Raw genomic sequence first — 26486 nt, forward strand, 5'->3', positions numbered from 1 at the left:
GGGTCATCATTGACATTGTTTAAGAAGGAACTGCAGACGCTCGAAAATCGAAGGTAGACAAAAGTGCTGGAGAAACTCAGCGGGTGCAGCAGCATCTATGGAGCGAAGGAAATGGGCAACGTTTCGGGACGAAACGTTGCCGATTTCCTTCACTCCATAGATGCTGCTGCACCCGCTGAGTTTCTCCAGCACTTTTGTCTCTCATCATTTCCATGAATAGGAAGAGTTGAATTCAGTGAAACCTCAGTCTGAAGAAGGGTCTCGACTCGAAACGTCACCCATTCCTTCTATCCAGAGATGCTGCCTGTCCCACTGAGTCACCCCAGCATTTTGTGTCTATCTTTGGTGTAAAACAGCACCTGCAGTTCCATCCGACACAACAAATGAAACCAATGCCAAATTCATTGCATCATATTCCCTGAGTGAGTTAAGTGATCAGCAATATAACTCAACTACCACAGCAATGGGAAAACCTAGAGGAGAATTTGCTCAGCTAAAAATAAAAAGTTGATTATGATTTGAAATGTTTTTAACAAATTGATGCCAACTTCTCATTGAACAGAGAGTTCTAGTTTGATGAAAGAGCAAGCAAACAGTTTGGAAATAATGGCCATGCTGAAATAAGCAACTGATCCAGCAGATGAATGCAAACAGCAACTTTGGCCAATTTTCTGTCCCATCTGTGCAGCTGAACAGCAATTAAATATTTTTTCCTTCCAGCAATCTGCCCGCTACCAAAATATAGCTATTAAACTAAAACAGGGCTCCCTCCCCACACCTCAACTGATCCAAGTTCACACCACCTACTATACTTCCCAATCACAAGGTTCTAGTTAATATTTCCATATTTAGAACATATTTAAATATTAAAGTCAGCTATGCAACAAAGAAACAGGCCCTTCAGCCCAACTTGTCCATGCCAACCAAGTTGCCTCACTTGCCCTCGCCTATCCATGTGCATGTCATGCATGTGGGAAAGAACTGCAGATGCTGGTTTAAATCGAAGGTAGACATAAAATGCTGGAGTAACTCAGTGGGCCAGGCAGCATCTCTGGAGAGAAGGAATGGGTGACATTTCAGGTCAAGATCCTTCTTCAGACTGATTCCAGGGCAGTGGGGGTGACGCCTGTATGGTCGTGAGTAGTCGCCCAAAGAGTCGTACCATTTTCTATTTGCTGTTGGATTTTCAACATGTTGGAAATTTTTGGCGACCTGTTGCAACTACGACGGGTGCCGGCAGTCGCCGAAAAAAATTGCGTAAGTGGGACAGGCTCTTTATGGATTCTATTTAATGACCAAAATCAATTTTATCAAATACTAGTTACAGCCACAAAAGACCAGTTAAAAAAAGGCTTCAAGCCCCAAAGATAATACTGCACTTTAAAGCCATTAATTTACCACATAAATTGCCAGGACAATGCAGCTCCCAAGAATGAGGTGTTAAATTAATCTTTACATTAAGTTACTGAATGGAATTCTGCTTAACCCATTAAGTTCCTATAGTCAGTAAGTTGGATAAAATGGCAGTCTTTATCCCACATGTAAAGTATCCTAGCTTTGAAGTACGGTGGAGGAAAAGGAATAGTGGTTATTGATTTGTTATTTTCCAGCTGACTAGATTGTTTCAGGTTCATCTATATAAAGGGCTGTGACCGTATAGTATGGCAGCATTTCTGGAGAGTTTGTACTGCAACAAAAGCCATCATTTGAGCACAATAAGCTCTCTGGGGAAGACAACAAGAGCAAAACATTTCAAAGAGAGATTTTAGTGCGAAAATTATTAGGGAAAACCAAAAAGGCAAGCTGTCGAAATATAGCGGACATTTTAAGAAACAACTTAATTGATAATAATTAATTTTGAAAACATGAAGTGCTGGACGAACTCAGCAAGTCAAGCACCACCCGTGAAGGGAATGGACAAAACAACATTTCGGGTCAGGGCTCTTTAAGTCTGAAGACGAATCATGACCAAAAATGTTGCCTGTTCATCGATGGAACAAGAAATATCAAACCGTGATATTCAATGCAATCAAGTCCATTACGATACAAGCTCAGCAGAGAAATGTGCAATTTTGTGAGAACATTTCAGTCCCTTCATTACTAAAGGCTTAGAGATGACCAGTTGAAATACACGATAATTATATATTATTTTTGGCAACGAAAATTAATGAAATGAACTATTTATTTTGAGGTGCATTGAGTAAAGCAATTTCCCTTTGAAAAGTTGGAAAATATCCAGACCAAATTACTGCCAATTCTTTTCACAGGGAGATCAAGAACAAAAATGAAATTTTAACCAACAGGTAAGTCTACCCACACTGACTTTTATTAAAGTCGCACAAATTAAATTCCATGGCACAAGCAACTGTCTTAATTAGTTATGGGTATACATCTCTCAAGCACAAACATTATGTTACCTTGCTGCAGTCTAGTTCATTGATGGATCTTGGAATATTTAATTACTTTCATTCTATCTCACAGCAGGTTAGCATGCGGCGTTCTCTAGGGGATCAACTATCAGAGCTCCACTATAAATGAGCTCAGTTTTATTATTCAAATGGATGCAGGATTTGCTGGCAAGGGGAGTTTGCATAATATTCCAGATAATAATGGTGAGCCATCGTAAACAACAGGCCGTGTGGTATGCCCCAGTAACAGGAATGACAAGGCTCACCAGAAAGGGGTGAAAATTTGGCCATTGTATTCTTCCGCATTTGTCTTTTTTTTCTGCTTCGTAGAGGTCAGAGGTTTGCCAAATTGTGAAGACCATTTTGTAGATGGTGCTGCAAGCCATTGGGATACTTGCCAAGTGGACTGCTTGTTGAGCGTTTAACATATTCTTTGATGACAAATACTACGAGAGTCGGACAACAAGAAACAGGCCCTTCAGCTCAATTCGTCCACGCTGACCAAGATGCCCCAACTAAGCTGAACCCATTTACCCAAGTTTTGCCCGTATCCCTCTAAACCTTTCAAATGCATATTCCTGTCCAAGTGTCCCAAATGCTGTTATTCAACTACCTCTGGCAGCTTGTTTCATTTACCCATCACCTTCTGCGTGAAAACTTTGCCCGTCAGTTTCTATTAAATCTTTCCCTGGGCTCGTGTTTCTCATCCTCTCAACTATCCATCAGTACTTCTCGATCCCTCTGCACTGCAACACACACAGGCCTACCGTTCACAATGAAGGTCTTATCCTGGCTTTACCTCTCATAATGCAACATCCCACACTGAGCTAAATTGAACTCCATATTCACTTTAAAATATTCAACTTGACCTGGCCTTGCAATTTCAATATCTCTGAGACTGGCTTCCATTCAAATTCTGGTCTAAATTGCTGCCGGGAGGGGTTGCTTTTTGAGATGGCAATGCACATCCAGGCACTGCTTGGTTCTTCTGAAACTATTATTACAAGCTGTGTAGAAAGGAACTGCAGATGCTGGTATTTTTCCAAAGTTGGACACAAAGTGCTGCAGTAACTCAGCGACATCTCTGGAGAAAAAGGATGATGACATTTCGGGTCGGGACCCTTCTTCAGACAAAAAGTGAAGAGGATGCAATCAGAGCTAAGAAAAGGCCAGAACAAAGCATAACTGGCAACAGATGACCACGGAAGGGAAGGAGCCAACAATGGGCCATTATGGGTCCCACCCCTCCATGGCCATCAGTTGCCGGTCCTGCTTTGTTCTGGTCTTCACTAACCTCCAGTTCCCTCCCTTCTACTTTCAGTTTAAAGAAGGGTCTCGACTAGAAACGTCACCCATTCCTTCTCCCTTTAGATGCTGCCTGCCCCGCTGAGTTTCTCCAGCATTTTTGTCTACCTTCTCTTATTACGAGGTGGTTATCAGTTATCAGGGAACAATTGAAAGTATTCTGGCTCCTGGGGCATTTGAGTTGCATGTGGAATCAAAGTTGCCTGATCAAATAATTAATTTTTCATTCAAGCAGGGAATGTGAAGGTGTTCACTGCTGAAGCAGCTGATGCTGGTTGGGTCATGCACCTCAAGTTGTACAAGGATTATTATTGATATTACATATCTTCCTCTTCACTGCCCACATACATTTCTGAAATGATCCCCTGGGCTTAGGAGTGATTTACACGGCAGTGTTGGGAATGTGTGGAACTTAAGGTCTTAAGGAGGAGGAAAAATTAAAATTAGCACCGAGTTCCCACTATAACATTTAGACAGGAGGGTCCTGCTTAACAAACGGACAGCCAGGACCAGGCATTTAAAGTATACCATTTGCTCGAATATTATCTTTTTTACTTGGTTTTAGAGTAATAAATACAACCTTAAGAAAGTGAATTTTAATACGTTGCACTTGCATCATTACTTAAAGCGGCCAAAATCGAGTTTGCACCGGCTACAGTGCCCTCTATAATATTTGGGGCAACGACCCATCATTTATTTATTTGCCTTTGTACTCCACAATTTGAGATTTGTAATAGAAAAAAAATTGCAAGTGGTTAAAGTGCACATTGTCCGATTTTAATAAAGGCCATATTTGTCAGAAATATTATGGAGGGCACTGTAATTGCTATTCTGGTGCAATATCTGTTGCAATACAGAAAGTGTGACGGCTACTTTGGCCAAGCTCCAAAATAGCCAAGAAATCAATAATCAGATTAACCGTTAAAGATCTTCACTGAGAAATAAATATTGACCAGCATACAATGCGAAGGCACACAAACCCAAACGTCTTCTGCAGTGCAAATTACATTAGTAGATTTATTTGCTTCTTCATTTCCCTTCATAAGAACTCAATGAAAGTTGGTAGCAAGATCATGAGTATCCACATGGCTCACTGTTAGATCTCCAGAAAGCACGGAAGGAAAAGGAGACAACTCCATTGTAAAACGTAGAAACAGGCAGCCAATTAAGACAATGATAAGCGTCATCCACCATGTTATAGGAAATATAGAGTCAAGCTTGAAAGGGTTCAGAGAAAGTTCACGGGGAAGTTGCCAGGACTAGAGGATCTGGGCTGCAGGGAAAGGTTGAGTAGGCTGGGTCTCCATTCCATGGAGTGCAGGAGGATGAGGGGTATAAAATCATCAGAGGAATAAATTGAGTCAATGCACAGAATCTCTTGCCCAGAGCAGGGGAATCGAGGACCAGAGGACATAAGTTCAAGGTGAAGGGTAAAAGATTCAACAGGAAACTGAGAGGTAACTTTTTCACACAAAGGGCGGTGGATATATGGAACAAACTGCCAGAGGAGGTAGTTGAGGCTGGGACTATCCCAACTTTTAAGAAACAGTTAGACAGGTATGTGGATTGGCCAAGTTTGGAGGGATATGGACCAAACGCAGACCAGGTGGGACAAGTGTAGCTGGGGCATATTGGCCGGTGTGGGCAAGTTGGGCCGACGGACCTGTCTCCACACTGTATCACTCTATGACTCTATTGTGATTACAATCGTTCTAGACTAGGATACACAGGAACATACTGTGTACTCAACCCTTGGACAGATGAGTCATGAAGAGGTGTCATTAGGGTGACACAGTGGTGCAGCTGTAGAGTTGCTACCTTGGTGTCATAGAGCCGGGTTCGATTCCGACCACGGGCACCTCTTTCCGAAGTTTGTACATTCTCACTATGACTGCGTGGGTTTCCTCCGATGCTCCAGTTTTCTCCCACACTCCAAAAACATGCAGATTTGCAGGTTAATCGGCTGTGAATTGTCCCTAATCTATAGGATAGAACTAGTGTACAGGAATCGCTGGTCGGCGCAGGCTCACTGGGCACAAGGGCCTATTTCCACGTTGTATCTCTAAAACGAAAAATATTTCTGGCAGAAAAATATTTTAAAAACACTGTTGCCACGAGCAGTGATAACCAGAGACACCCTCCGAGGAAAAGGAGGAACATGAGGGTAGGACATGAGGGTAGAAAGCCAGTCACCTTCATCGACAGCTTGGATTAAGTGATAAATCCTCACCTGATCTGTGAAACATTTGCTCGAATATAACAAGTTGTGAAAATATTTAGTGGCAAGTAAGAGTTTTCAAAATACGGTTGTGATGAGTGGTTTTGTCTGACATCTGTTGACGCAACTTTTAAAAAGCCACTAACCACATTTTGCTTTATTCTCTGGATTGAGAAATTCTCCATTGCTTTTGAATGAACTCAATTACTGAGTCATCCTCACCTTCTGATGAGGAGCATTTTGACTTTCCCCACATCAAGAGAATGTCATCTCAGTCCTGAATGGCCTGCGCATTTTCTGCAGTGTGACATCGGTTCTATATTCCTCAGCCAAGGGAAACATTCTTCATGCATCCCTTCTGTTAAACCTTGTACGAATGTTGTTATTGTGACATTTCCACTTTTTCTACCAAAGTAGCAAGAATACAGACCCAGTCTACTCAAACTCTGAAAAAGGATCCCGACCAGAAACGTCACCTGTTCCTTGTCTCGAGAGATGTTGCTTGACCCGCTGAGTTACTCCAGCACTCCAGCACCTTTTGTGTAAACCACTATCGGCAGTTCCTAGCTTGTACTCTGATAGGACCATCCCTGGAATCAATCTCTGGTGAATCTGCATGGCACTCCAGAGCGGGTACCTCCCTTTTCTAGTTATGGTCCAATATTCCACTATACTCCATCTCTACGCTTGCATTCAAATTCTCACATAAAAGGCCAATATATTATTCACTTTCCTCATTGATGTTGCACCTAAGACAGCTTTCACTGCTGTGTAGGCACAAACCGCAGTCATTCAAACATCATCACCACCCAAGGTAGACAAAAATGCTGGAGAAACTCAGCGGGTGCAGCAGCATCTATGGAGCGAAGGAAATAGGAAACGTTTCGGGCCGAAACCCTTCTTCAGACTGATGGGGGGTGGCGGGGAGAAGGCTATTTCACCACCACCATCACCACCCAATCTGTCACCATTAAAAAAAAACTGTCATGTGCAAAGTAGGGGGCTTAACACCGTTTCCACGTTACAATGGCATCCGCATTGGTCTTCCTCACTCGCTTAACTTGGTCAGAACCTCATGGGGCCTTTTCACATTCTCTTCGTTACTCTCAATCCCATCGAGATTTCAACAGCAAATCAGTAGCTCATTCGACACATGGATGCCACTGATTGGAGCAGCGGTTATTATTCATCCATTTTACTCTACAAAATGTTGGCCCCTCAACCACATAACTGATCACCCGTGGCCAAGCCCCAATCCCTCTGGCTTCTCGCAGGTCAGAACATGGCCACCAGAGAAAGATTTCCTCACACATTCCATGTCGGTAGAATGGTGTTCCGACCTCGTTGAACAATCTTCTGTGTGGGACCCACAGGTGGGCTTACCACAAATTCAAATCCACCAAAACCACTTGTTCCTCCTGATCGTATCTACTTGTCACATCCTCAACAAGATCAATTACTCAAGCATCATTTCCCTTCCATAAAACGCTTGCTGACTCTGCTCAATTCCACTATTCTTCAGGGTGATCTTTTCATGAAAAGGATTCTGCACTTTCCCTACTATTGACACAAAGCCAACAGGCTAGTCTCCTGTTTCTCTCCATCTCCTTTCTTAAACAGCGGGTTTACATTTGAAGCCCAGAGGACCATTTGTAGATGCTGACCACAGAGCATTCACTGTAGCCATCTGTTTCCAGCTGCCGAGATATCAACTTCCCATCTCAACTTCTCTTGAGCTGCTAATTTTCTTCAGTTCCTTATTCTCATTAAACTCTCAGTCATCTGGAATTTCTGTCAGTCTTGTTTTTAGAAAAGATCACGACAGATACACAGAAGAGTCTTGACCTGAAACGTTGCTTATTTCCTTCGCTCCATAGATGCTGCTTCACCCGCCGTGTTTCTCCAGCATTTTTGTCTACCTACGAGATACAAAAGTTGTTCAATTCCACCGTTTCTATGTTGGAAATGTTCTCAGCTGGTTGTTAGAGCCTCACATTTTCTCTTGAACACAAAACAAAATGCTGGAGAAACTCAGTTGGTCAGGCAGCATCGGTGAAGGAAAATTGGCAGACGACATGTCAGGGTGAGACACTTCTTCTAACAGACAGCTGAATCACAGAGGTGGCGCAATGAGAGGGGGTCTCAAAGAAACCTGGTCATGGAAAGAGCGACCTGACCTGCTGAGTTCCTCCAGCACTTGGTGTCTTTGCTTAAAAATTCCAGCATCTGCAGTCTCGTATCCTGATCATTTTTCTCATGTCGATCAATTACTGAAATCCACAGGAAATAAAAGCCTTGAGAATTATTTGGCATGGAGTTTGTGTTTTTATTTCAAGGCTGGAACTTTAAACAGTACCTTGCAGAAACCCTGATTGGCCATACATCACCTGCTGCACTCATTTTGGTTTTGATCATTTCGCCACAAGCAGTTCATGAATATTACAAATAAAAGACAAGACACTTCAAATGACCGAACAAAATTTCATTCCCCCATAATCACGACTTGGTTGACATTGGCGAGATTTAATTGAGTCTGCTGGCCAGAACGCCCATCATTGATCTGGCAAGAGGCATCAGAAATAACTGGTGCCCTACTGGGATGAGCTAGAAGTAACGAGAGATAAAATGATTTGTGATCGTGGTTGGTATTTTGGGGAAATCCTTCCTGCTCACATACCTATATGGACACATTGATAAACGGCAATGCATAAATCAATACCGGAATTGGATTTATTCTACAATGAACATAGAACAGTATAGCATGGCGACAGGCCCTTTGGCCTACAATGTCCATGCCAACATAATCTCTGCCTGTATGTGATCCATATCCCTTTATTCCCTGCATATCGATGTACCTAACCAAAAGCATCTTAATCGCCATTACCACATCAGCCTCCACCACCATCCCTGGCAGCGCGTTCCAGGCACCCACCACTTGCTGCATAAAAAGCTGGCCCCACACATCTTCTTAAAACTTTGCCCCTCTCACATGCTATGGCCTCCAGTCCTCGACATATCCACCCTGGCAGAAGGTCTACCTATCCATAGCAACTGGTCACGTGTGTACAAAAACAAATAAAGTAGTTATTACTCCTTTCACTGCTCCTTCCCGGAATTAAAAGATTTTCAAGCCCAGCTACACAGGAATTTCTCTTGCAGCCATTCCTCAAGAAAAAAAGGAATTGCACTCTGAAAATCTAAAACAAATGAACTGGATGGGTCGTGGAACATTATTATATCTAGCTTAAATCTTTATACACGCATGCTTTCGGCAAGGCACAGCATTGCAAGGATTGCAAAACCCAGACTAGCTGTCTTGATACATACCAGGTTCAGGCAAAACCAACTTAAAAAACTGACAAGTGGAATGATTTGAGGTCTAGGTTTGGAGAGTGGAGGGCAGCAGTGAAGTGGAATGTTCTTGCTGCTGTTGCCAAAAATTAAATCAGATTGATGACATGAGGAAGGCAGTGTCAAAAATTGAAGACCATTAAATGTCCAATTAGATAAGGTTTCATATGAATATCATAGATCATATCTGTTGGAAAATAGTCAAAGCTGCGCTCCGCCAATCTTTCCTTTCACCAGCATTCAGTTTCTTAACTTACTGCTGAGAGCTGTAAATATCCAAATCATTCTGGTCACAAACAAGTGTTCAGGCAACATAACCACTCAGTGTGACAAATCACCGTATAGAATTTATCAACATGCACTTGAGATTTTTATTCTTTTATTCATCAGGATCTGGACATGGTCAACAAAGCCAAAATATTCTATCCGTCCAATGCCCTTGAGAGGTTGATGCTAAGCTGCCATCTTGAATAACTGCAATGCTTTTGCTGAAGATTCTGCCACTGTGCTACAAGTCACGATGTTGTGCGATTTGGAAAGGGAAATGCAGGTGGTGACATCACCCTGTACCTGTTGGTCACAGGTTTTGAGAGGATCTGTTGGAGTGGCTTTTGTGAGTAACTGAGGTGCATTTATATACAGTACACGCTAAAGCCACCGTGCATTTATGAAGGCAATTTATCTTTCGGATGAAGCATTGCATATCAATCGAGCATTACGGAGAATGTGTCAAGCTTCTTGGGTTGTTGGTACTTATCCAAACAAGAGGTGGGTATTCAACGCTCCCGATTTGGTCTTTGCGTATTGTGGAAAGGTTTTGCAGTGTCAGAATTCACCTCTGATCCGCCATGAAAAGCCACGTTGTTTGTGTAACTTCAGTCGAGTTTCAGGAATCAACTGCCCACGGAAGACTGCCAATCCCACTTTGGCCTCATCAGCCATCCAAGAATCCTCAAAACTGGAGTGGATCATTCTGAAGATGGGCCCCAGTCTCAAAAGATGACCTATCCATGTTCTCCAGAGACACGGCCCGACCTGCTGAGTTATTCCAGCACTTTGCGTCGTTTTGGATAGCAAGACACTCTCAATTGAGTTTATAAAAAAAACATGCAGTTGAGATATTTTGCAACTTACCACCCACATACCAATTTGATATTCTTAGTATGAAAAAATAATTCAATTTGAATTCAAAGCATTGGCCACACCATCTTCCATTTCTAGATGTTTAATTTGTCACGTGTACCAAGGTAGAGTGAAAAGCTTTTGTTGCATGTTAACCAGTCAGTCGAAAGACAATGCATGATTACAATCAAGCTATTCAGCACGCAGATTAATAATGTAGGGAATAACGTGAAAAACGTTTAGTGCAAGATAAAGCCTGCAAAGTCAAATCAAAGATAGTTTGGGGGTATCCAATGAGGTAGATATTGATCTAATACTAGACAATTCTTTTACAATGAAAACATTAAAAAAATCACAAGCAATTCATTTCTACTTTCATAACTATAACATTCCATGTCTGATATTGCACGAACCTCAGGATTTTGTTCACAAGACAACTTTCCTAGCTACCCTCAATAGGATTAAAACTACTGAAGTTGCACCATTCGACTTCCCAGAACAGTGATCAAAATGATTTGTGAGAAAATGGGCTCTCTTCAAATTACAGGCAAGGCCTAGATATTACAATGTGGAAAATACACTTACTCAGCAATATCTACCAGATAGGGATGAAATCTCATAACACAATCCAACACTTTTAGTTATTAAACACATCTTTGAGCACCTTAAGGCTTTAATTAAGAAATTGTGCCACTCTAGGTTCTTGCACAAATTACTTCAATGCGCATCAGCAAGAATGAAGTGCATTAATGCTTCAATTCAGTATTTCCATACAAAGCTACCCCACTGTTATTTAGGCCATCACTCTATTAATTATCATGAAACACCTAGAGCATAAAACTTAATTATCTTAGCATTTTCCTGCAATTACAGGCAAGCAATAATAGTTGAAGTCAAAAGCTGTCAAGAATTCGCTCTTTGTCACAATATAGGTCATCGAGACGTAGAACCATGCAGCACAGAAACAGGTGTGCAGGAAAGAACTGCAGATGCTGGTTTACACCAAGATAGACACAAAAAGTTGGAGTAACTCAGTGGGACAGGCAGCATCTCTGGAGAGAAGGAATGGGTGATGTTTCAGGTCGAGACCCTTCCATCACCAGATTAGCCATTGTGCATCTGCTCTACAATGATGTTAACAACCGGTCAAAATTAACTCCGAATCTAAGGTGTGAAAACAGGACCAAGGGAATGCAGATCAAGGAAAATGCAGAATAGATCATTGTTAGCATGGAGAAGGTAACAACAAAGCAAAGAGAGATAAAATGTAGTTGGAGACAGCGAGGCTGGTCAGAGAATTGAGAAGGGGGAGCGATGGAGAGAGAGGGAAAGCCAGGGTTACTTGAAATTAAAGACAGCAATGTTCATACCGCTGGGGTGTAAGCTGCCCAAGTTAAAGGTGAAACTGCCCCCGTGTTCAGGGAGTGGATGAAATATAGAACGAGTGTGAACGGATGATTAATGATCGGCGTGGACCCAGTGGGCCACAGTGCCTGTTTTCATTCTGTATCTGTAAATTTGCACTCGAGGAAAATGTGAAATACAGAGTGCTGGGTTGTATGTACATCATTCCATTTATGACCGATTTATTTGTGCACAATGAATGCTTCGTATAAAGTAGCAAGAGGCAAGTCAAAAACAACAGTGAAAGAGCTTTAATGTGCGAGGTGAAGGAATGAACCTGGAATAAATTCTGTTTCAAGCATATTGGTAAATGTCAAATACTCGCTTATGTGTAGAGCAACCATTAACAAGTCAGTATAATTAACTTCACCAGCTTCAGGTTAGAATGACCTTCCTCACATTGCTCATCAAAGATTCTTTGTAGAGATGTGTGTATTGATAGGGAGGGGTGGGGATGAAAGAGAAGCGGCAAGACCAGTCTCAAATCTTTTTTTGAGTTAGTTTTCCCTCTGATCTTACTACCTCGGAGATATTGCTTTGTTTGATCTGATTGCTGGGGTGAGATTTAATACCACGATAATATAAACATGGCCGTACCTTCAAAGAGCAAGGAGGAGCAGGGAAAACAAGAGGAACAAATACTTTAGAACACCACCCAAGATGTTCCTTTATAACTTGACAGTTATAAACGATCACAGATTTTTCTATTTAACCAGTATAATTCTGCTTGTTATTCTGGCAAAAATAAAAGTACCATCTGTACAAGTGACAAGTTGAACCCTCTGTCTCAAATTTGTGTATCGGGTCTCTCTGTAAAAGGGAGTAGTATTGGACCAGGAGGTCAACTTGGCTCAAACAGGATTTCAGAATTTGCAGGTAGTTTGATTCAACCTGGAATAAAGGCTGAACAGTTGGTGCAAGCTTTGGTTTATGCCTCCCAACAACTTTGATCGTAACTTTTTTTAAATGCAAATATTCAATCCTGTTGTTCAGTTAAAATCAAATAAACCCATGACCAACTATAAACCATCAGGAAGGCCAATAAAGCAATTGGGGCTCCTTCAAAAACTTCCTCTCCACATTGCTCAAAGCTCAATGACTATGACTTGCCAAGAGGACATTAATAATAAATCCAACGGCTAACTTTCCCTGAGTTTTGACAAATTCCTGTTGCAGAAAAATGCAAGCACTTTGTCTGTTGTGTGAGCAAAAGACTGCAATCCAAGACATGAAATTTGGCAAATCTTAATTGCTGGAGTCAGTAGTTCCAATTAAAACCCTCAGCTCTATGTCTTGAAATTGAGTTGGTGAATTTGGCATCTCAAGATTGAGTGACAGATCGCATTGCATCAGTCAGTTTACTGTTGCTTGGATCTTAAGCCCGTCAAACCTGCTATAAGATCTGAGACACCACTGGTTTCAATGGAGATTCTCACCCTGCAGATTAGGAGACACAGGGCAAGGCAAGTTATATCTTGCTTAAATATAACTTGCCCATGCTCTTTGTCTCCCAATCTGCAGGATTAGAATCTCCACCGAAACCAATGGTTTACCAGATTAATTGACTTCAGATATAATTAAAAAATATCAATCTACGTTGCACTTTTCATTAAAATAGAAAAACGTAGATCTCAGAAATGTTTAAGAACGAAAAACAAAGCTTTTGTGTGAATGAAATAATTCAAACAAGAATTGTGATGTAGGGAGAACACTGTGAATTCAGTGGTTATTTCAAGACATTGATGCAATCACAAAGACAGCTCATGTATATCTGCTTCATCAGAAGTTTGAGGAGATTCTGCATGGACCAAGTGCCACTGGACACCTGGCAGGACTCGTTCATTCCAAGAGTCTATAAGCGTTCAGAGTAAATTACGACATAATGTCATAGAGATAAAGAAATACAGTTTGAAGCTAAGCCGAGTATAAGCAAGCTGGCCTTCGACAGGTCAAGCGTACTCTCATTCTTCAGTGTTATTTCAGACAAGCGCTGTATTTAAAACAGGTGAAAGAAATATTACTCCATTAGTAACAATTGCAGCACTTCAACATCTGACATTCACTTGGCACCTACCATTAGGTTTATTGATAACCAGCAGAGGACACAATCCAGAGCACTTTGCTACCAGGGGCCAAATATTCTGCATTCCAATTTTGTACAAGTGAAACAGATCAAGGAAAATAAAACGAACAGTGCAAGTTAGGAAAGGGAAATACACAGAGCATATTCAGCATTAAGACATATTTTGTGGAGATCCTTTATTTAGAACAGAAAACTGTAGCAAACATTTCAGCAGAATCAGTAAATAATGGGGAAGAACATAAAGATCACACTGCAAATGTAGAAGCAGCTCCTGGGTTCAATGACCCACTACTTCCTTAAAAGAATAGCACGGAATGGCAATGCAAAGATAATTTCAAAATATTATTTAAGGAATGCCAAAACAGAAAACTGCCCATGCATGTACAATAGCAAGGGGGAAGATGGCATTCTGCAGATGCAGTGTCAGAGTACTGAAACTCCAAGTCTGTTGCATTCCAGCACTGGCCAGAATTTAAATTCTGAATGCTGCAAAAATCAGATCAAGTAACATGACCAATCCTGTCCACGTCACCTGCGTATTATGTCAAATGCAAGTATAAAAGGACAGGGTACACGCGAGCACACATATCCTGAAGAATGCGGCCGTTGACAACAGTAACATTTAAATGTTGCTCTTCAAAATAAAATGCAACTCCTCCGCACCAATATCAGCAGTGCCCTCCGCATCACAATGCAGATGACAGATTTCCGCTTAAATCTGGGGTTAGTTGTCCTCTCCTTTATGGTCTTGTTGTTGTGTATATTGAGCCTTTTGCTGAACCCATCAGGAAGGATTGGGTGAAGGACCTAGGCAGTGGAGACATTCACGTCAAAGCCTCCTTGAATGTGGCACCTCCTGCATGGTTACTTGTGTCATTCTTAATTGTCATTGTATGTCATGTTGTCACTGGCGAGCAGAGCACCAAGGCAAATTCCTTGTATGTGAACAAACTTGGCCAAGAAACTTATTCATTCATTCATGATGCTGTTCGGCCACAGAATGGTAAGCATCTACCAACTGTTTCAACTGGCTTGGAAATATAGAATGGAACATCACAGGAACAAGATGCGCAATGCCAGCCTAAACCAATCCCATCTGCTGACACGTGATCTATACCCTCTAATCACTGCCTGTTCATGTGTTCATTTTAAATTCCACTTAAATGTTACCATGGCTTCTACTTCCATCAATGCACCATTGTGCCATGCACATCTCATTTCAGACTCCCCCTTGCCCCCTTAAACCTATGACCTCTCGTATGTCCAAATTTCCATCCCTTGGAAAAAGACCTGCCAATGCCTCACAACTTTGTATATTTCTATCAGGTCAGCCCTCAGCCTCTCGACACTCCAAGGTTGTCCACCCTCTCCTTACATCCAATGCACTCTATTCCAGGAAACTACCTGGCGGACCTCCAACTGCACCCACTGCAGACTTGGAGGCCAAAAATAGTCACAATCCAAAGGAGACAGATTTATTTTGGTGCTTGGTACTGCTTACCTTCATAAAGAGGTGCTACGTAAATGCTTGCTTGACAGGTATTGTTCACTAAATGGCTGAACGGTCATGTTTTACATACTGCAGAGCAAGTGCTGGAAATTTGGAAACCCCCAGCAAGTCCCACATCAGGAAACTGTTTGCGTAAGTGACCTTAAACGTCATTCTCTCTGTCATTGTTTGTGAAATCGTGATCTCCTTCATTGGTGTTTATGGACAAAATCAATTTTTTTGGGGGCTTTTAAGTTTAAACATGGTGGTTAATGAATCTTCCAAATCAAATTATGAATTTATGATAACTATTCTGATGACTTGCAGATGGCTCCCTCCAAGGCATCCAATCCACAAGACTTAAAATTATACATCATTCAAGGATGGAGGGTTATCTACGTATTTTGCATCCAAGATATCATAGCAATAGTCTCAGTCAGTCTGCCAAATATTAGCAAAAATGTGCAATTAACTATCAACACAAACAAATGTGCAAAAGCTTAAATTTTCTGACTAAATGTCGCTTCCACAGCTGTGGCACAGCACACGATGGCTCCGATTATGGCTTTGTAAACGCAGGGGACAGTTGTGTTTTATTACGTGGGTTTTGCAGTCCTAAATACCTTTAAGTTCAAGTGTGGCTTGATGACAAGGAGATCTTGAGAAATGTGTGAAAATATTGAGATGGTAATAGCAAATTGCATTCACATGAAAACGGCCTGATCGGCAACTGTTCAGATACAAATGAAAATGTACAACTAATGCAACTAAGATCTAACACAGGGTGGATGCATTCAGCATATTTTGAATGTGTTAGCCTTCTGTGAGCAAGCCAATTTAGCTCCCACCAGTGTTTTATCCATGTGAAACAACTACAGATTCACATCCAAAGGGACTGAGAACATGCAGTTTTACTTCAAACAGAAGAGCAAAATTGTTCTCAATTAAAATTCCAAACAAGGCTGTTGTGAAGTGAATTGTTTTTATTTGACACACTAGTATCTGGAATACTGATAGGTACAGAGTTTTCAAGAGAGAGTTAGATTTAGCTCTTGGAGCTAAGGGAATAAAGGGATATGGAAGGGAAAAGCCAGAACAGGGTACTGATTTTGGATGATCAGCCATGATCATATTGAATGGCTCAAACGGACGAATAGCCTACTCCTGCACCTATTTTCTATGTAGTTTGAACAACAAAAATATATATATTTTTAGAAAAGACAAGGGAAAGAATATTTCCTTAAAGATCTGCATGCATGGAGCCACAGGAGATGGAAGATGTTTTTAATGGCTATTTCTCAGCTATTTTTACCAAGTAGATCATGGAAGTTAAGGAACTGAAGTAAATGAGTTGTAATATCATGGCTCATTTATGAATTACCGAAGGATGTAGTATTGGCAGTTATTCGCACATTAGGATGCATAAATGGCCTGACCCAAGTGTATCTTCTGATTTTGAGGGAAGCAAGGTGAGAAATTACAGAAACCCTTGCATCATATATGCATAATCTTTTGGCACAGACGTGGTTCCAGGAGACTGGAGGGTGGCTAATGTGCTACATATTTATATATTTCCAAGTATACCTCTGCTATATATAGCCTTAAATATAATGTCTGGGCGTAAGGAACAGCATGCGACTGATATGTGGCAACTAGTGAATGGTGTCCATCCCGCTACATGTTATTTGTTTTAAAAAAAATACGAGAGAAGAAGATTTCAATACTCTTTCACTTACCCAAGGATGTGTGTATCTTGGGAGATAGCTCCGATATGAAGCAGTTATGCCTAGAGGAAAGAAAGTATCAATTTATTAATCACGGATTGGAGGGTTACAGTAAATCTAAAGACATTGAATAGACAGCTGTGATTGAGTTTCATTTTAAGAGAATGGATTGCAAGGTAAAAACTAAATGCTGTTGTACGCGACTATGAATTGAGCATTCATGTGAACTATCATGGTGAAATTAGAGTCTTTTTGGTCTTCATCGGTTTTCTTAGTTAGCAAACCAAAACAATGGCAGAAGAAAAAAAAAATCATCCTTTCGATACCAACAAATCAATTTGGACTTAAGCAATTCTACATGATTTGTTTTAAACAAGGTAACATGTCATTGCCCCAAATCAGTGCTAACTCATCAGCATCATTCTCATGTTACACATCTTTTTGCTGGTGAATTTGAGCCCCGAGGGATTTTTTGCCCGCTTTGCAATAATTACAGCTGCCAGAAGCTTCCACCTTCCCTGCTACTACATTGGAATTATGCCAGAAACAAAGTACAGTTGTCGATTTTTTGCACGTTTCAAGTTTCCACAAATGTCCAAAAGCAGCAGCATCTCGCCATTTCATTATAGCTTGCATGTAATTGAGTATTCAATATCAGCAAACAAAATCAATTATCATAAAACTTTGAAAAGCATCCTTGGGATTACCATGCAGACCCATGGTTTAACTGTGTGTTCTATTTTTCAGTTCAGCACAGTCCAAGGTAAAATGGAGACATAAGAAGCTGCAGAAGGTGATTGACAAAAGACAAAATACTGGAGTAAGTCAGCGAGTCAGGCAGCACTTCTGGACAACATGGATAAGGTGATGTTTTGGGTCAGGACCCTTCTTCAGACTGATTCTGGTGGAGTGTTGCAAATAGTTGGAGGAAATAAAAAGCAGGATAAGCTGCAAGTACACTGCAGAACAGGGAGCAACTGCGGAGTTAGTATTTCAGTTCAATGGCCCTTTACAAGTTTCCGTAACATTTCATAATCCATTCTTTCAATGCAGTTCTAAAGCAGGATGACTGACCCAAATACTATCGATTTCTCTCACCATAGATGTCGTGCAAGTCTTCAGTATTGTCTCTATTTTAAATATTCAGCATCTACAGTTTTTGCTGCTTTTGGATAAAGGGCAAAATTCATTTGATTTGTTCATCTGGAAACATTACCAAAATAGTCCAGGGCAAAGTGGAAATGACTTTCTCAGCCATTTTGTCATTTTCCATTTGCATCGTAAGTAGGGGAATGTTTTAAACTCCCAATTTTTTGGCAAATTTGACTATAGCATTTATGACTTTGAACCTACAAATTCACATACAAGAGACTTCAGACGACACTCAGAGTAACCACAATGATGGATATTTGCAATAGGACTATTATGCTTTGGACAACCGAGTGGGTGCAATTTCTAGTAGACATGAATAAATCAAACAGCCATGCTGGCCACAACCACTGCCCATCGGCCTGAGAAAACATGCTCCAACTGCAGTGAACCAAACAAGAGTTCCATTTGAAGCACCTCGTTTCCACATGGCATGCCAATGTTGTTCTCAACGGAATTTGTTATAAACATCTCTTATTTTAATATATTTCTTCCCTAGCTTGTATTGCATCACTTCTAGAGTCATACAGCAGAAAAACAGGCCTTTCGACCCAACTTGCTCATCCTGACCAAGATGCACCATCTAAGCTAGTCCCAAACTGACCTTGTTTGCTCCGTGTTCCTCAACCTTTCCTGTCCATGTACCTGTCTAAATGTCTTTTAAATGCTCATAAAGTATCTGCTTCATCTCCTCCGGCAGATCGTTCTATATACCCACCCGTGAGATGCCCGTCAGGTTCCTACTAAATCTTTCCCCTCTCACCTTAAACCCATGTCCACTGGTTCTTGATTCCCTGTCCAGGGTAAAAAGACTCTGTGCATTCACCCTATCTATTCCCCTCTTGATTTTTATACCTTTGTGAAGTCGAACAACATTAAACACCACGTTGTTTTTCCCAACTCTTTTCTTAACACTGCTAAAGATGTTTTTTCAAGTGACACATCAAGGATTTTATATTGTTGCAGAGAGCAGGACATGATACAATCTATGAATTTAGAAGACAAATCCTTCAACTTAAAATAATTTGATTCCAACAAAATGATAAAAGTGATAACAGAAGAGGAAGGATGCCGTAAAGAAAGGTGGTTCAGGGACTGCAGTACCGACCGACAATTGCTGCTTGACGCAGGAAATGTATCAAGAACAGATAAGATTGATGGTTAGAAAGAATAGGAAATGAAGTACTTGGAACTAAGGCCGTGGAATAGGAACTAATACAATGCCAACCAGATATGGACAATTTCAACCAAATAGGCAATTTTTAATTTATTTTTAGAAAGGATCAACTTCAAAAACATTTTCTGCAGACATCATCAAGATTCAAGTTGATGCACTTCCAGAACAACTGGTTAATGAGGCCAATGTGGCCTCCACAGACTCTGCAGTACATGGAAAATAGGTGCAGGAGGAGGCCATTCAGCCCTTCAAACCATCACCACCATTCATTGTGATCATGGCTGATCGTCCCCAATCAATAACCCGTGCCTGCCTTATCCCCATATCCCTCGGGTCCACTAGCCCCTAGAGTTCTATCTAACTCTCTCTTAAATCCATCCAGTGACTTGGCCTCCACTGCTCTCTGTGGCAGGAAATTCCATAAATTCACAACTCTCTGGGTGAATTCCATAAATTCACAACTCTCTGGGTGGAATGCTTGGAACATGGGCCACTCATTCTGTCGCTTACACAAGATGGCACCAGGTCAGGCCTAAGATGCCACCAGAACACGGTCTTCCCAGAGAAGGATCTACCACCATCCGATACAATCGCTCTGCTCTTAAATCTCTTATCTACCTGCAGGTATAGCAGTGTTTGTATCTATTGCACCAGAGTTTGATATGATTGTATATGTGTATGGTATATCTGATCTGTTTGGATAGCATGTGAAACAAACCATTTCACTGTACCTCAGCACACATGACAACAATAAATCGGGATCAGGTTTTGGTGCACTTCCAAACCATGGCCAAAATGTTCCAAAATGACACCCTCTCCACTCAGTGATCACAGGCTAAGAACTACCTTTAGTTCATGGGAATGTTACACAGTTTTAATGACAACTTTGAGAACACTCCAAAATCTTTTTCTCTGTTCACCTGGAAATTTATTGCTACATCAGAGCTCATTAAACATGTGCCTGTGCCATGAATCCGGGGTCAGGAAAGTGAACAGCATTTTCAGACCATCGGAGCAAACTGTGGAATTAATCCCTCAGTGCTGGAGATATTAGCCTGGGAGAGCAGGTGATATTGGTTTGTCTTTCCTGCCAATGGATTTGAACATTTTTTCTGAGATGGCATTGATAATCTCCATTCAGACGCAGGTTCTGGGCAATGCTGGAAGAGAGCCAACAGCAAGAACCTGGAACCTGGTGAACCACAACCTGGGTGCCACATTCACATCATTGATCTCCATTCACTTGTAGAGTGACAACCATAGATGGTCTGAAGAAAGATCCCGACCCAAAGCATCATCCATCTTTTTTCTTGCACTTTGTGTCTTCCTGCAGTAGGTATATTGAAGGATTAGTTGAATTTCATCAAAATCTGCTTCCACCAAGAGGCACTGGTGTGTGGAAAACTGCCCATATTTTCCAGTCTCATTGCACAGTTTGCAAAGTGTTGAACAGCAGGGAGGTTATTAACAAGTTGCAGTATCGAATGGGAATGACTATTCTCACGTCTTAGTGAAAAGTTAGATGATTTGGGAATCAGCCCCTAAAACATGATGCAATAGTGAAAGGCCCAGATAGAGTGGATGTGGGGGATAAATTGCATAGTGGGAGTCCAGGACTAGAGGGCACAGCCTTAGAATGAATTGACATAACTTTGGAATGGAGATATTTCTTTATTCAGAGGGTGGTGAATGTGAGGAATTCATTGCCACAGACAGCAGTGGTGGCCAAGTCATTTGTGTATTTTTGAAGCAGATTGATAGGTTCTTGATTAGGAAGGGAGTCAAAGGTTACGGGGAGAAGGCAGGAGAACAGCGTCGGGAGGCATAGATCTGCCATGATTGTATGGTGGAGCAGCCTTGATGGGCCGAATGGCCTAATTCTGCTCTTATGTCTGATGATCTCATGACTGCAGTTTGATAACAGAAGTTGTGTTTTCCTGGATTTTGGTGTGGAGTCACAGTGCCCTCCATAATGTTTGGGACAAAGACCCATAATTTATTTGCCTCTATTCCACAATTTGAGATTTGTAATAGAAAAAAATCTTAAAGTGCACATTGTCAGATTTTAATAAAGGCCATTGTTGTACATTTTGGTTTCACCATGTAGAAATTACAGCAGTGTTTATACATAGTCCCCCCCATTTCGGGGCACCATAATGTTTGGGACACAGCAGTGCCATGTAAATGAAAATGGTCGTGTTTAGTATTTGGTTGCATATCCTTTGCATGCAATGACTGCTTGATGTCTGCGATTCATGGACATCACCAGTTGCTGGGTGGTCATTGACAAATCCACACCTGAGTGCTGAAGAGTGTTTCTGATCTGTAAGACAGGTGTTTGAGGATTTTTCTTTATATAGAGGGAATTCTTCTGTCATCAGCTGTGGAGGTCTTCCTTGGCCTGCCAGTTCCTTTGAGATTAAGAAGCTCACCAGTGCTCTCTTTCTTCTTAATGATGCTCCAAACAGTTGATTTTGGTAAGCCTCAGGTTTGGCTGATGTCTCTAACAGTTTTATTCTTGTTTCTACTCAAAGGGGCTTCTTTGACTTTCATTGGCACAACTTTGGTCCTCAAGTTGATAAACAGCAATAAAAGTTTCCCAAGACAATAATAGACAATAGGCACAGGAGTAGGCCATTCGGCCCTTCGAGCCAGCACCGCCATTCATTGTGATCATGGCTGATCATCCACAAGCAGTACCCCGTTCCTGCCTTCTCCCCATATCCCTTGACTGCGCTATCTTTAAGAGCTCTATCCAACTCTGGATGGAAAGGCTGGAGGAAAGACGAGGTGCTGAGAGCTCTCTTATACCTGCATTAAGGAGGCAATTAAACACACCTGAGCAATTACAAATGCCTGTGAAGCCATGTGTCCTAAACATTATGGTGCCCTGAAATGGGGAGACTATGTATAAACTCAGCTGTAATTTCTACATGGTGAAACCAAAATGTATAAAAATGGCCTTTAATAAAATCTGACAACGTGTACTTAACCACATGTGATTTTTTTCTATTACAAATCTCAAATTGTGGAGTACGGAGGCAAATAAATAAATGACAGGTCTTTGTCCCAAACATTATGGAGTGCACTGGATGCAAAAATGAAAAGTTTCCCATTTATCCTCCAGATTGGCTCCACTTCTGCAAAAAGCATTGAGCCTGTGCTGCAGGGTTATGAAAACTGCAACAACGTTGCAGCACAGTCTGGTGACTGCACCAAGATGGACAAATATCAACCAATACCACAGCATGGTTGCAGTCTTGATGCAGATGCAAGATTACAATTTTTTGTGTGACAGTGAAACTTGAAAATAATGCATCAGTCCCTATCAATACAATAGCGTTTATTGTCAATTGAACCTCAAATGAAGTTCAAACAAAATTTGGCTTCTGCAGTCATACAACAAGAAGAAACAATTAACAAAACACACAATTAACACAATTTACACAATCATCCATCACAGTGAATTTGCTGCACACTGTGATGGAAGGCAAAGTCATTGTCTCTCCCCTGTTTTCCATTCTTCTACCGGTGTTAAAGCCTCCGGCAGGCGATGGCAAGTCCCGCGGCCGTTAAAGCCGCGCCGGGCGATGTAAGTCCCCGCTCCGGGTGGTTTTCAACCCCGCAATTCGGGCGGGAGAAGTTGCCGTTGCAGGAGTTCCAAAATCCAGTGTCAAAGACTGGGGGTCAACAGGAGTATGTACAGAAGTTGATAATTCCTGCATTTGTTGCAACAATGATGCTCAGTCAAGTTAAAGCACTTTGCGTCTCAAGATGTTCAAAATCCACAGTGCAATTCGGTCAAAGTGTGTCCCGTCCATTACTCTTTTTTTGCCAACTCCATTTGCACATTGAAGATCTGGAATGGCAATCTATTAAAATAAATTTGAAAGCTTTAGCTGTATATGGCCAGGAGAATGAGATGACAAATTTCTGCTTCAAAGAAATGAAAATAGACAAACTGAACTTGATAATATCGTTAGGTCATCTCCTTATATCAACAGTTTCTAAACTAAAAGAAAATCTGCACAAAAGACAATTGACAGGCAATCACTGAAACACTGGAAAACATCCTTGCCACATTGCTGACCTTGAATGAGAACAGAGCGTACTGCAAAAATAATCTTACGGGAACACCCTTTACATACCACCTTTTCACATCCGTGTTTTCAAATTTAATGAGGGACTTTTTCTCCAAACTTCATGTTACAATAAGGATGATTTGCCAAGACGACCTGTTATTTCCTGGCCAAAGATCAAACCAAATCATTAGAAATCTGGAGAATCTAATTCAGCTTCTCATCCAAAGTGACACCAAGGTCCCTGGCCCGACCTCAAGGAAGAGCATGGAAAAGAACCCGATTTACTTGTTCCCGATTACCATCTTTGGATTCCTGAGGCATTAGGGGCTCAAGTTTCCACAGGTAATCTCAAAATAAAAAACAAGCAAGTTTTAAACTGCAAACCTGCTTTGCTCTGCTTCCCCCCCCCCCTCCCCCCAACATCAGTCTGAAGAAGGGTCTCGACCCTAAACGTCACCTATTCCTTCGCTCCATAGATTCAGCCTCATCCGCTGAGTTTCTCCAGCATTTTTGTGCTGCTGCCCAACCTGCTAAGTACTTCCATCAAAGATCGACCCCAAATGCTGGAGTAACTCAATGGATCAGGCAGCATCCCTGGGGAACATGGAGGCAATGTTTCGGGTCTCTGGGTAAAAGGCATTGGTGACATTTCAAGTCGAGACCTTTCCTCGGACACTCCAGCATTTTCTGTCCATCTTCAGTGTAACTTAGCATCTGCAGTTCCTTCCTACACAAATAGAGTCCAATGGTCCAATGATGGTTTAACACAGCGCAAATGATGATCAATCAGGAAGATAGAAATTGTTCTTCATTGACCAAGTAATCAACTCCGCGCTCAGAGTCAAATTAATTTGTAAGAAATTTAATGTGCAAATTAAGGCAGATGGCCCATTTGTTATCATATGTGGAGGACAAGGCACGTACATTTGGGATTATCAATCTTAATTCTTTCTGTACTCAAAAGGAAGAGTCCCAGATGAAAGTTGCACACGTATCTACCAAGTAGAGAGATCAATTTGAACCTGAACCTGTTATTCAGCTATTCATCATTGGCTGGAATACAATGTACGGCAGCGTTTACTAAGTCTGTAGCTGTAATAATGTAATGCTTGAGTGAACTGCACATCAGCTTGGTACAGGGTGGGAAGGAGACGCCTGGAATGAAGAACAAGATCAACTCAAAGTTGTCAAGCAGTAACAGATTGATTGCAGCTGGCATTCGACTGCTCCCAGGCAAACCCTACACTTATTGGGAGATCTGCTCCAAATGTGCTGAGTTAGAGATGCTCACACATCTGTCACTCCACATGGGGAGCAGCCTCAAAGCCAGATCCAGCAGCAATTTCCAACCCTGAAGATGAGGTCGGAGAAAGTCATCAGTTATTTATTTCAATTGTATTTCAATTTATGTTATATTTAAATATATTGAAATGTAAAATTATGAAATAGGTCCAAATACTTTAACAACTGTGGCACAGCCTTAATACCCTAACAGAAATCAAAGCTTTGCCCAACGTTGCCATGTTAAATGTCATCAGCTCAACCCAGGGATTGCGTCTTATCCCATCTGAAGAAAGGTCCTCACCCAAACCATCACCTATCATCGTTCTCCAGATATGCATACAATAAGCTTTTCAATGCATCTAGGTACACGTGACAATAAATCAAACTTAAATTCAAAGCTGCCTGAGCTGCAAAATTACTTCAGCAATGTGCGCCTTTTTTTGTTAGCTACCATCTACAGTTCTTTGAGACTACATACAGTCTCATCAGTAGACCAAAGATAGACACAAAATGCTGGAATAACTCAGCAGGACAGGCAGCATCTCCGGAAAGAACGAATGGGTGACCTTTCGGGCAAAGACCCTTCTTCAGACTTCAGAGGTGCTGCCTGTCCCGCCAAGTTATTCAGCATGGTGTGCCTAACTTCAGTGCAAAGGGGAGGATTTAAACTAATGTGGCAGGGGGATGGGTACAAGAGCAGAGAGGCAGGGGGGTGTAAAATGAGGGTAGAAGCAATAGGTAGCAAGGTGAAAAGTAAAAGTGGCAGGCAGACAAAACCAGGGCAAAAATCAAAAAGGGCCACTTTTCAACATAATTGTATAAGGGGTAAGAGCGTTGTAAAAACAAGCCTGAAGGCTTTGTGTCTCAATGCAAGGAGTATTCGTAATAAGGTGGATGAGTTGAACGTGCAGATAGCCATTAATGATTATGATATAGTTGGGATCACGGAGACATGGCTCCAGGGTGACCAAGGCTGGGAGCTGAACATCCAGGGATATTCAATATTCAGGAGGGATAGAGAGAAAGGAAAAGGAGGTGGGGTAGCGTTGCTGGTTAGAGAGGAGATTAACGCAATGGAAAAGAAGGACATTAGTTTGGAGGATGTGGAATCGGTATGGGTAGAGCTGCAAGACACTAAGGGGCAGAAAACGCTGGTGGGTGTTGTGTACAGGCCACCTAACAGTAGTAGTGAAGTTGGAGATGGTATCAAACAGGAAATTAGAAATGCGTGCGACAAAGGCAAAACAGTTATAATGGGTGACTTCAATCTACATATAGATTGGGTGAATCAAATTGGCAGGGGTGCCGAGGAAGAGGATTTCTTGGAATGTATGCGGGATAGTTATCTGAATCAACATGTAGAGGAATCAACGAGAGAGCAGGCTATTTTAGACTGGGTATTGAGTAATGAGGAAGGGTTAGTTAGCAGTTGTACGTGCCCTCTTGGGCAAGAGTGACCATAATATGGTTGAGTTCATTAGGATGGAGAGTGACATTGTTAATTCAGAAACAATGGTTCTGAACTTAAAGAAAGGTAACTTTGAGGGTATGAGATGTGAATTGGCCAAGATTGACTGGCAATTAATTCTAAAAGGGTTGACGGTGGATATGCAATGGAAGACATTTAAAGACTGCATGGATGAACTACAAAAATTGCTCATCCCAGTTTGGCAAAAGAATAAATCAGGGA

The 26486-nt window shown here is 41.5% G+C and overlaps 1 protein-coding gene across 6 annotated transcripts in view; it reads right to left on the bottom strand.

Moving 5' to 3' along the window:
• Window positions 1–26486, bottom strand: part of arvcfb (ARVCF delta catenin family member b) — a 213969-nt gene that overhangs the window by 161273 nt on the left and 26210 nt on the right. For 4 of the 6 annotated variants that reach the window (XM_055655442.1, XM_055655441.1, XM_055655437.1 and 1 more), the window contains exon 2: window positions 17117–17166. The exons of the other annotated variants lie outside the window; for them this stretch is intronic. The gene's annotated coding sequence lies outside the window, so the exon portion shown is untranslated. The remainder of the gene's footprint in view (window positions 1–17116; window positions 17167–26486) is intronic. 6 annotated transcript variants of the gene reach the window in all.

This window comes from Leucoraja erinacea, chromosome 25 (genome assembly GCF_028641065.1).
Source record: "Leucoraja erinacea ecotype New England chromosome 25, Leri_hhj_1, whole genome shotgun sequence".
Lineage (NCBI taxonomy): Eukaryota > Metazoa > Chordata > Chondrichthyes > Rajiformes > Rajidae > Leucoraja > Leucoraja erinaceus.